At 39.0% G+C, this 12,322-nt stretch overlaps 1 long non-coding RNA gene across 1 annotated transcript; it reads right to left on the bottom strand.

Annotated features, from left to right (window-relative positions):
• Positions 1–1,162: 1,162 nt before the first annotated feature.
• LOC134227351 (uncharacterized) lies at positions 1,163–4,198 on the bottom strand. The gene is made up of 2 exons (XR_009983660.1): positions 1,725–4,198; positions 1,163–1,671 (listed from the first exon to the last, which is right to left on the bottom strand). It is a non-coding gene; the product is annotated as an uncharacterized LOC134227351 (long non-coding RNA).
• Positions 4,199–12,322: the final 8,124 nt, after the last annotated feature.

The raw sequence follows: 12,322 nt of genomic DNA, 5'->3' as shown, positions 1-12,322 counted from the left end.
TCTGATTCTCCGATTTTTATGGTATTCTCTTCACTATTTTATAGAATTTCTTTTCGATGAATATTTTGTATATAAGTGTAGTGCATACACTAAAATAAAGCCGGAAAATAAAAACTGTTCTATGGAACTAAACCAAAGTACACTGCAGTCAGTTAAGGATTTTGTTGTCTTTCGGATTATTTGGTATTAATTAACTTCCATATTCTGTAACTAATCTCATAATAAAATAAAAGAAATGCATAGTTTAATTTTTCTTATATAGAAGAATTTATTCCAGGGACAAATTATTCCAAAGCTAATCATTAACTATTTTAATAATACATTACCACTCGGGTCGTTCAGCATTCAACAACTGCAAAAGGAAAAACTTTTCTGATCTGCTTCTATACCAATAGAAAAAGTTTTTCCATCGTATTTTCACTTTGATGCCCAGTCCGTCCATCGGCCAGCAGTTTTCTATGAACGCTTTGAGCTCCCGTTTCTATAGCTCGGCTAATGAATAAGATGATGAATACAGTATGTTCCAGCGATTACAATCACACACCGAGAGACCGAGAGAAGCGAGGGGCACAAATCGCAGGGGTCGTCATGTTCCATTATTTTCCGAGGCAACCCCGAGATCCTTATCATTATACGCCCATTCCCTAAAACCACCCCCGCCTTCCTCAGAGAGCCACATGAATTGTTCACGGCTGAATAGACTCAAATTACATCGCCGGGAATAATGTCACAGTTGATGATGGAAAATTAGAGCATATTATTATTGGTTAATACGGAGCTCCATTAGCGAAGAGCCGTCAACCTCACCCTAAGGCACCCCATCCGTGATGCGAATCACATCACAACACAACAGTTTCTCTTTTACATTCGCAGGTCATGATATCATCATCTAGATTTCAGAAGAAAATTAAAATTCCTACCTTAATTCGTTGTCGTCTCTTTTCCTGAGTGCGGATCTCCTGGTTTAATTAATCGGAAAGTGAATCGGAGCCACTTTGCTGTGACTGGTTATCGAAAAGATGGTCGCGTTTCTTTTTGTCCGTTTCTGGACAAATGAGTTGGAACAATAAAAGCTGTACCATTTACGGTGGAAAAAACGGAAAGAAGAACGCGAATAAGAGCGCACATAAATCTTCGACAGGTTAAACAAAAAACGCAAAACTTGCTGGACACCTTCAGCCGTGATGGCAGATTTATTCCATCTTTTCAATCATATGAAGATATCAAATGTGTAATGTATGCACTATGATTAAATCACTTTGATCAAATGAAACCTCGATTTGGACCAAAAGTTAAAATTGAGGTTTTATGTCCATTTGGCAACACAGTATCATAACGAAAGGATTGTTTTTATTCTAATTTTATTGGTTTTGCTGTTTAAAAGAACATTTAAGCATGGCAAGGGGAGACCACGACCGCGAGGTTTTAATGAACAGAAACGTGAAAAGAGAAGGCAACAGCCTGGCAGCTACTCGCGATCGTCAACATGGGGAAGAAAGGGTGGTGGTCACCTTGCTGTCTCCCTTAAGGCTACCTCGTCGTCGTCTTCCAATGAAGCTCCGAGGCTCATATCTCGGTATCAACTCATCAGCATATACAGCATCATGCTTTTAGCCATGTGAGCGTCCGCACCAACTGCCATAAAGGCAGACAACGGGGAGCGCAGATAAGCTGGAAACAAATAAAATTAAAAATGAAACAATATAAAAACTATAAAAAATAACCTGATGTTATTCCTTTCTCGTGCGGTTTTCGTTTTGAATAAAAATCTCGTTGCGAGTGTCCGTTCTTATCTGAACTGGCTTCGTTTTGATTCTAAAGTTTCGAGGCAGAATCCTTTGAACATCATGCAAGATCCAACCTGATCTTGATTTTGAATTGTCGATAACGGTTTTGAATGGTTGAGGGAGGGAGCGGTGAAACGAACCGCGGCCCCGTTTGAGCTGAATCGTTACAATTTTGATACTCACTCAACTAGGTCTCAGTTTAATTGTGATTTAATATTTTTAACGTACACACTTAGAATATTTTACAGTGTACGGTAATTTTTTACCGAACTTTCAACAGCTGAACGTTCGGTAATCAGTTCGGTAAATGAAAAGATTACTGATCGTTAGGTAGTTTTAGTTTTTGATGATCTGTCAAAAAAGTACCGTATACAGTTCGGTAATTCGAAAAACAGGTTGTTTTTTTCGCTTTGAATGGGAAAAATAAAACTGATGCTATTAATTCTTATCAAATAAAATACGCTTGCAGTTCAAACGCATGACTTCTTTATTTAATTGTCCTTTTTTAGCAAAATTGGATTTAGAGAAAATCAGGTTCAGCTTTAGTATGCGAAGCAACTGGTGTACCAGCATTACTTAGCTACAAACGATGAACGTAAATCCAATTCCAATATATTTTTATAATTATTCCGGTGCAAGATGACTAAATTTCCCAGTAATTTGTTGCCAAGGGAGGAAGCTGAAATAAAATTAATGCTGTGAAATACAAATAACTTGATTATGAACGTAACATACCTGTTATCATTTCTCCTTTCCACATTTGGGTTTTTCCGCGATGAATTCAATGAAAAATTATTAACCTTTTCGTACAGCTTTGAAACAGCAGCTAGCTGCATACAAATTTTGATTAAGGCTCTATAAACCGTAATCAATCCGATAATGACAATGATTTTATTCAAATCCGCACTAATACTAATAAAGTTTTGAACTAAATTCAATATTTTGGGGCTATTTACGGACTTACCCTCTATCATAATATATTCATGGCATTTCCATATTAATTTTTCACTTATCAAAACTAGCAATTACTGAGGAATTGTTGGAAAAACGATGAAAACTGCCTTTTATAGGTCGATATTCGTTTGTTCATCGAACGCATACTAACGTTCGAACGTTCGGATTTAACACATACACACTCACTTGATTTTTCACTGGATCTTTTCCCATTGTTTCTTTGATTTTATCACTCCTAAAACATATTCACTAACTGAGTTTCACATTTTTCGTCAACCTTGACTACCAATTAATTCACTTCGCGCCCAAAAACGGTTGAAAACTGTTTTGCAAAAATCGAAGTGAGAGACAAATTTGACGACCGTATTGTGAATGCAATAAAATGCGGAAGACTCAAATTCACTAGCGCAATAAGTGAAATGGTGAGTACAAAATCTACGCGATGCAACTTCATTCAATCCGAACAATACAACGTATACGCCAGCCCAAGATTTTTTTATGTACAGGTTATCCGACTTGTCATATCCCCAACTCAGCCATCTTGGATTTTTGTATGGAATTTATGCTCGTTTGTTTACGTTTGGCGCTGAAAATGTATGTTTCCCCCCCGCGCTGGTTATTCCCATCTACTGACGAAGTCGGATAACCTGTACATAAAAAAAACTTGCGCCAGCCAACACGCAAATAAAGATGTGCATACACAAGAAAATAATCATCTCTTCGCCGTTGCCAGATTTATTTATTGGAAAAAATCATTGCTGTTTGTCGGATTGAACAATAAAACCAAAAATAAATATTTGAACATGTTACGTAAGCTTCTATTACATACCAAGTGGTGTATAAAAAAATTAAACCGATAAATACCCATATATTTGATACACCATGAACATGTCTTATGTTATAAAATAAACAATTCGTCAAGTCTGGCAACATTATGCATCAGCTGACATATTTTTACTACCCCATTTCCACCCACCCCAGTTGTAAACAACATTTTATTTATCGCTGCTGCACTTTCCGGTACCAATTGCATCACTATTACAAACAAGTGATACAGTCATCAATTTTCAAAACATTGTGATGGAGTCTTGAGCCTTAAACAAAAATGAATATGACAGTTTGACAGTTCAACCGCCGTTCAACGATTTACCGGAGTACTGTAAAACAGAATTTGTTTTGTAATTTTTTCGGTATTTATTTTACAATGTACGGCGATTAAACGATTTTACAAAACGAACTGTAATTTTACCGAAGTCTGTCAAATCATTTTGAAATTATAGTTTGTTCGGTAAAATTTTACCGAACTCCGGTAAATTTAATTTTGTTAGCCGAACGGACTGTAATTTTTCATGTTTACCGAAGTTTTTCGTCAATAAAATTACCGAACAGCGAAATCTATTTTAAGTGTGTATGTATTTAGTTTTTCAAACCGAAGTAAGTTGTCTAAATCATGATGACCTGTTCACCTGTCAAGACTGGGCAAACGCGATGGGCTTTCGGCCTTCGAGATGGCGACGTAACAGCTGGACGCTATCATCGAAGCATAATATCAGTAAGAACCTCAAGGCGAGCTTGTTGAAACTTTTAAAGTCGTTTTTGGATGCCAAGCTGACGGGCGGTTGGGACGGCCAAGCGCCAACCCGTGAAATCCGTGGAGTCGAGGTCTACCCAGACTGAGGCCCAAGGATTCGCGGGCTCGGGCAAGGTCGAATCGACCAAGGGCGTCTCAGGGAAGACGGTGGTGCCAAAGTCTACCCAGACTGAGGCTCTACCCGACTAGAAGGTCATATCATAATTATATCAACCTATGTTATTATGTTATACTAAATTTTTATAACAAAATTTGTTAGAAACGTGGTTCAGGATGTTGTTAAAATATCTAAATTTCTATCAAAAATCAAACTACTGGAAACAAAAAACTATCAAATTTTGTTACAATTTTATCATAAAAATAACATATTTTGTTAGAAATTTATAACAGAATCAGATACAAAATATATTGTTTCTGTGCAGTCTGTGCAGTTGCAAATTTTTACAGTTCGTGATAGGTCTCCAGATTGTGATCAACAATACGAAACTTTTGTTTTTGTCTGAACAAGAATATTTTTCGAGAACATAAAACTAACAACATTACAAATAAGGCAACCTTTGCAAATTATATCAGCGTTGTGATATCTATATGGCTAGAAGACTTTACACATCTATTTTAATTGCCTACTGTTGGGCAATTCGGTGTTAAGCATTTTTAAATCATATTATGATAAAATCCTGTTACAACATTTGAAAGATAATGGCTACTAAGAACAAAATTGTATCAAAATAAGTTATAAATATCACAATATGTTAATATTGTGTTCAGTTTCTGTTATGCTCTTCTAGTCGGGTAGTATTCGCGGGCACGTCGGGGGTGGGTGACTGCTTCAGCGGAGCAGACACAAAAATGGGGGAGACAGTCTCCATAGGATGAGCTCTCTGGGAGTCGCTCCAAAACGCGGAGGGTTACTACCCGGAACAAGGGTAGTGGGGCTGGTAAGCTGAACCCCGGCCAGGTACCACCAAAGGAAGGACCTGGAAAGAGAAAAGTCAAAGTCAACGGGGTCTTTTTCTACCGCTTCTATGCGCCTCCTCGATGGCCGATCGAGCAGTTCGTTCGTGCTGGATTGTTTAACGGCTTACTTGAAGGAGCGTAGGCCGGTGGTGATAGCGGGGGAGTTCAACGCTTGGGGGTCGTACACTTATTACGTAAGCAATTTTTCTGGGTTTTTCGACCCCCCCCTCCCCCCATGTAAGATTTTTTTCATACAAATGATTTTTTATTTATATGGAGCGTAAGATATTGACCGACCCCCCCCCCCCATAAGTGCTTACGTAATATGTGTACGGCCCCTTGGGCCGTGGAATGGGGAAACCGTTCCACGAATTAACGGGGGCAGATCCTGTTGGAATCACTGGCCATGTTAGACTTGGCCAATGTCGGTACCAAAAGTATCTACAGCTGGAACGGGCCGAGTCGATTATCGACGTTACGTTACGTTACGCCCTGGCTAAACGAATAGTTCGAACTGGAGGGTAGATTCGCTACAGTATCGACTATACGACCGGCATTCAGCGGACGGAAAAAGGGGCGAGGCATTGCCGTCGTATGTGGAAGACATCGTACTTCGACGACGAGGTGTTTAAGGAAGCGCTCCGCCGTGAGCACAATACTCTCGGTCTGAGCGGCGAGCAGCTGGTAACAGTACTCTCGCGTGCATGCGATGCCACCATGCCTAGGAAAGTTCACCATAGGAATGGGAGGCCACCGGATAACTGGTGGACTCAAGCAATTGCGAACCTGCGCCGCGCCTGCCTACCGGCACGGAGGCGGATGCAGCGAGCACGCACAGAACTTTACTTCACGGGTGGCGTTCGTGGCTGCTAGAGCCGCTCTGAAGACTGAGATTAGATCAAGCAAAAAAGCCTGCTTCGAGAGCCTGTGTCAAAGTGCCAACGCGAATCCATGGGGTGACGCCTATAGGGTCGTAATGGACAAGACACGTGGGGCGATGGCCCCCACAGAGCGGTCTCCAGAGATGCTGGAGAGGATCATCGTGGGGCTTTTCCCACGTCATGACCCAAGTCCCTGGCCTCACTTTGTGGAGCTGCCAGGGGCCAGGGTGGCTGACGAGGAAAGAGTAACCGTGGTGGATCTTGCAAGGATTGTACAGTGTGCGGCCTAGTTCTGCCGAACGAGCTATCACGGGGTGTGCTCACTAATCGCGCGTGCGACTCCGTTGGTTGTCCCACGAGGGAAGAGGCAAAGTCATGGCTTGCTATTTGCTAGTTAGTGTTGGCAACCGAATCGTTATACGATATTTGCATATCTGTCATCAATGCACTCTAAACGTGGATTGCCCAACTCTTAATATATCTCACCCTCACATTCCCCTTCTTCTCTCACTATTTAAATCGCATTTTTTTTTTCTAATTTTACAATCCAGTATCCAGTCCGTACTCAATTCCTATATTCAAAATCATCCTAATTCAAATTGGAATTCAAATATTTTAATGTGATTTTCGAATCTGATACTCAAATCCAATGAATGAACCCGAAAAGCAAATCCAATATTCCTATTCCATGAGCAAAGTTTTATTCCCAGACCAACATTGGAACGTCCTTATAAAGGAATACTAAAATCAAACATTCATATAAAATGATCAAGTTTTTTTTTCATTCTCCTCATCTTCCATGGCTCTGCATTACAACTAGTTCTCGGTTTACTATTTATGTGTTCTTTAGCATTTCCATAGTAATTATTTGAAAGTTTTATTTATGCCTGTCATTGCATGGTTATGTATTTTGTCCATCCAATTTTCACAACTAATATTCTAATCCAACTCCATCTTTCAAATACAATCTCTAGCTTATAACCAAAAGTTGATTCTAAAATAATAATAAATATTTGCAACCAAGCCAATTCCAATTTTCAAATCTAATAATCATGTTACCTCACCCATTAACAAAAATCAAATGTTTCATTGAAAACCAATACCAAAAACATTCCAAGTTCAATATTTCAATTCAAAGTCCACATACAAATACGCAAATACATATTTACTAAGCAAATTAATTCAGCCTTTTATTAACATTCTGAAAATGTCAACTATTTCAGATTAATGATCCTCCAGCTGTATTCCTTCTAATTTTTTTTGTGCAAATATTTCCAGAATTGCAACCCAAAACCATTAGAATTCGATCCGGCAGTCCATATCCAATACAATTTGATGGCCTTCCAATGGGAAAAATCAAAACGTGCTCGATAATACAGCACACTAGCGATCACACAAACGGATAGCTCGTTCGGCGGAATTGGGCCACACAGGTGGTTCGCCAAACATACTATGCCCTTCAAGCTCAAGCCAATAAGTCCGGTACTCTCACACAACAGCTTCGAAATTCAAATTTGAATAGTTGTGTTCTGCTGATCCGCATTAACGTTTGACGCGAAAAATCCGCCCCTCTTTTACACAACCTTCACCATCAAAAGCTGAAACAATCCGATACTCTTCCAGAGCACCTTCGACAACACAAGCAGAAAACCGATGGGAAAACAAATCATTTATTCCGAAAAAAAAAAATCATTTTTAGTCGAAATCGATAAGAACAACAAATCATTCAATCTGGCACCTTCGATATTACAAGTGGAAACCGATGAGAAAACGAATCATTTGCTTCGGCGCTACTCCAGAGCGTTTTCGACATCACAAGTCGAATCCGATAAACAAATCATTCAATCCGTCGCTTTTACAGAGCGTCTTCGACATGACAAGTCGAAACCGATGTGCAAATCATTTAATCCGACGCTCTTCCAGAGCGTCTTCGACATCACAAGCCGAAACCGATGTGCAAATCATTTAATCCGACGCTCTTCTAGAGCGTCTTCGACACTACAAGTCGAAACCGATGAGCAAATTTAACAATCCGACGGTCTTCCAGAGCATCTTCGACATTACAAGTCGAAACCGATAAAAAAATGTCCCAATCACGCCCACACGATACTTACAAAATAAATATTTCCAACCAGGAGCAACCTGGCAGGATCGCCAAATGTGCGGCCTAGTTCTGCCGAACGAGCTATCACGGGGTGTGCTCACTAATCGCGCGTGCCACTCCGTTGGTTGTCCCACGAGGGAAGAGGCAAAGTCATGGCTTGCTATTTGCTAGTTAGTGTTGGCAACCGAATCGTTATACTATATTTGCATATCTCTAAACGTGGATTGCCCAACTCTTAATATATCTCACCCTCACATACAGTTCCTTAGTGTAGGTAAGGCGCCAGGACCGGATGGTATTCCGAACCTGGCCATCAAAGCGGCCATTGCTGAGGCTTCCGAGATATTCAGAACTGTTATGCAGAGATTCCTGGACGAAGGAGTCTTCCCTAAAGCATGAAAAAGGCAGAGCTTGGTCCTATTGCCAAAGGCGGGAAAACCACCGGGGGATCCGTCGGCATATAGACCAATATGCCTGCTTGATAAGGCGGGGAAGGTGCTCGAAAAGATTATCCTCAACAGGTTGTTGATACGCACGAAGGATGTGGATGGTTTATCGAGTAACCAGTTTGGCTTCCAAAAGAGTGAGTCGACCGTAGACGATATCTTGTCGGTTACCAAATCCGCGGAGGTAGCTATCCAGCGTAAGAGGAGGGGAGTTCGCTATTGTGCAGTAGTGACTCTCGACGAGAGGAATGCATTCAATAGTGCCAGTTGGGCAGCTATTGCAGATGCGCTCCTGCGTCTTGGAATTCCCGACTACCTATCCAAGATTCTCGGAAGCTACTTTCAGAATCGAGTACTGGTATACGACACGGAGGCGGGGCGGGAGTGCGTTGACATAACCTCAGGGGCTCCGCAAAGTTCCATACTGGGTCCGGTGTTATGGAACGTCATAAATGACGGTGTCTTGAGGTTGAAGTTCCTGGTGGGCGTGGTAATCGTCGGCTTCGCTTCTATCAAAAGTTGTTTTTTGGAGTAGTCTTATAGCCTTTCGGTACAACTTTGTTGTACGAGAAAGGCAAAACGTCCTCTTAGAAACATCGTGGTTATCATAATATGACCACTGTCTTTGTGGAGTGGATAGATAAATCATCATCAGCATGCCAACTGTGTTGATGAAGCAGACATTCTATCTGTTCTCTATTCGAGAACCAAAATACTTGCCTTTTCTAAAACAATTCTTCACTTTCGCACAACTGTTTTGTGATAGACTATAAAGAATGGTTAGGATTTGAGTATTTTGCCTTTCATAAGACTTGGAAGAAAGCGGAGACGAGTCAGACTAGGGCTGAAAGTCTCCTCAACAAAGATACAAGAAAAAAAAACTTGGAAGAACTTAAATATATTCAGCTCATAAAAGAGACAAATTCCTCTTATTTCCTACTTTTCTAAAAAATCTATATTTCGAAAACTTCCAATGATGGTTTTGAATGGCTTATTGAATTATTTACTATGTCTATCTACAAGTGTAGTTTTGCATGTTACATCGAGAAATATCTGAAACAAAAACTGGAGACCATGCAGGAGATGGACAAAATAAGTAGGATAGGCAAATTTTGGGTAAAAATAGATATGTTGTAACTATCTTAGTTATCATCCGATTTTGACAATTCAGGTATGCCTGAACTAGAAAATTAATGCAGTTCGACGGTATGTCCATGGAACCGACTATGGTCATCGGATTCCGGGTTTTTCGGAGGTAGGTTCAATACCGTAAATTTGAGGTGGATATTAGGAGAAGTTGTGGATAAAAATTTAATAATATTAGTAACCACAGATTTGCAATCGGACCAGAGTCAAGTGAGATATTGCCATTTCTTTATAATCGGTTCCGATCGATACTGATCAAAGGGGTCAGGCCACAACTTCATTTGAATCTCGCCTTTTGATAGATCGTCCACTATGATTTTATTCCAGAAGGCTTCTAATATGTCAAGAATGAAAAACCAATTGAATAAACGGATCCTGGAGTCGCTGGGATGCCCCCGGGGAACCTGTGAATGTTGACATTTAAGTTTTAGCACCACAACCAGTCATTCGACGGCTTTTTTATGGTTTTCGATCAGAAATCGAAGTATAAATATAAAATGGTCAATTGACGGCTCTGACGGCTTCTAGGACCTACAGATTGGCCCCAGGGAACCTGTGGAAGGAGACATTTTATTTTTAGCACCAAAACCAGTTATTCGACGGCACTTTTTTCATGGTTTCTGATCAGGAAGTGAAGTATGAATATAAAATGGTTTATTGACGGCTCTGACCGCTTCCGGGACCTATGGATTGGCCCCGGGGAGCCTGTGGAAGGGGACATTTTAGTTTTAGCACTAAAACCAGTCATTCGAAGGCTCTTCTTTCATGGATTTCGATCAGGAAACGAAGTATGAATAAAAAAGGACCATTGCACAATGGTTCGAGAGCAGCCAAAACCTCAAAAATCGAAATTCGTGTTTCCGTCGGAATTATATTTTTCTCATTTTATAGAATACTTACGTGATTCAAATTTAAAATTTGAAGTAGTTTTGTTGAGTTTTGACTTTGTTACATCATTTTGAATTCAACATGAATGCTGATTTTCGAATGAAAACGCTGTTTGACAACGCGTTTAGATCAGTATCGCACGGCTTCAATTACATCGCTAACCTCAATATTATTTCAAGACTGCATTGTCAGGGTCTTAAATAATATGTCTATGTCAAATATAGGTGACAGAACTCAACTTAAGTTAACTTCAAATCCAAAATTAATTAAAATACTCACATTTTTCAGATTGAAGTTCTCCAAAAGTATAGGCGCCGATGAGTGCCCGCAATGATTCTATGCTCATTACAAAGCTTAAAGCAATAGCTTTCTATTAATCACTATTTTGTTTTGCGAAAAGTTGCGATAAGCTGTTTTTAACGGTTTAGTTCGAAATGTACATAGTATTTTGGTCTATTTCTAACTAAAACCTTAAAATGCGCATTTTTGTTCACAAGAACCTTAAAAATGCCTATTTTTTAATTATTTGATTGAAGTTGAAACGTTTGATATAATTATATAACATTTAAAACATGTGTAATGAAATCGAAAATTCAATGACGGAATCATTTGTATACTTTTATTTGAATATTTTTATTGCTGTAAATGAAATTATTGAGTAGTTTTCTTCATAAACGGCTAGAAGATACAACAGATAAAATTTCTTACTTCCAAAACTTTCTCCTGACATCCGCGAATCTACGAATTTTAGATTTATTTCAAATGAATTTTATTGTCTGGATTTTGTTTATGTCTAATAATCCGAATTACGTAATCATGCTGAAAACTTTTCTAAAGCAGAAAATGAAATGAAAATTCTTAGTATTTTTTAGCAAGTTGGCATTGTTCAATACTTTGCCATTAAAGTGATTCTACATATCAAGAGTTTCAAGTTTAAATGTTTGAGCTGTAACACACTCTTCTTGGCAGCAATAGAGAATGTTTACACTGAGCAATAGAGAATGTTGGTACTGAGATTTGAACTGAAAAGCTGAACTGTCTCATATTTGTGAATTATTCTGCTAGTGCTCATAATTATAGAAAAGACAGATACCTTGAAATGAGCAAAAAAAAGCCTGCTTCGAATCAAGATTATAAAGAATACAAATGTAAGTATACAGTTGCAAAAAAAGTTGTTCGTTTGTCATTCAAATTAATTGATTCAATTCAAATCCAACATTTTGTCAAAAATATTCCATAATTGAGGATGTTCCGAATAAAATTATTTGTTTTGTCTTAGCACAGCATAAAATTATTTGTTTTGTCTTGTCTTGGCACAGTATTAAACAAATAAGTCTTTTGATAAGAAAATTATTAATAGCTTTTTTGTGGAATATCTTCACATGTCATAAAACGAGTTAGTACCGCTTAGTACTATCCCATTTAATTCCACCACTTGAGTCAAGTGAGAGACACTGAAGACGGCCTTACTGTTAAAGTCGAAATACAGTTCTGTAAAGTAACAATCAAGTGGGGGAATTAAATGGAATAGTACTAACTAGTTTTATAGCAAGTGAGATAGTCTTTGT

This window comes from Armigeres subalbatus, chromosome 3 (assembly GCF_024139115.2).
Source record: "Armigeres subalbatus isolate Guangzhou_Male chromosome 3, GZ_Asu_2, whole genome shotgun sequence".
In the NCBI taxonomy this organism is placed as follows: domain Eukaryota; kingdom Metazoa; phylum Arthropoda; class Insecta; order Diptera; family Culicidae; genus Armigeres; species Armigeres subalbatus.
Note: the sequence above shows the minus strand (reverse complement) of the source record. Positions and strands in the feature narration are given on the sequence as shown.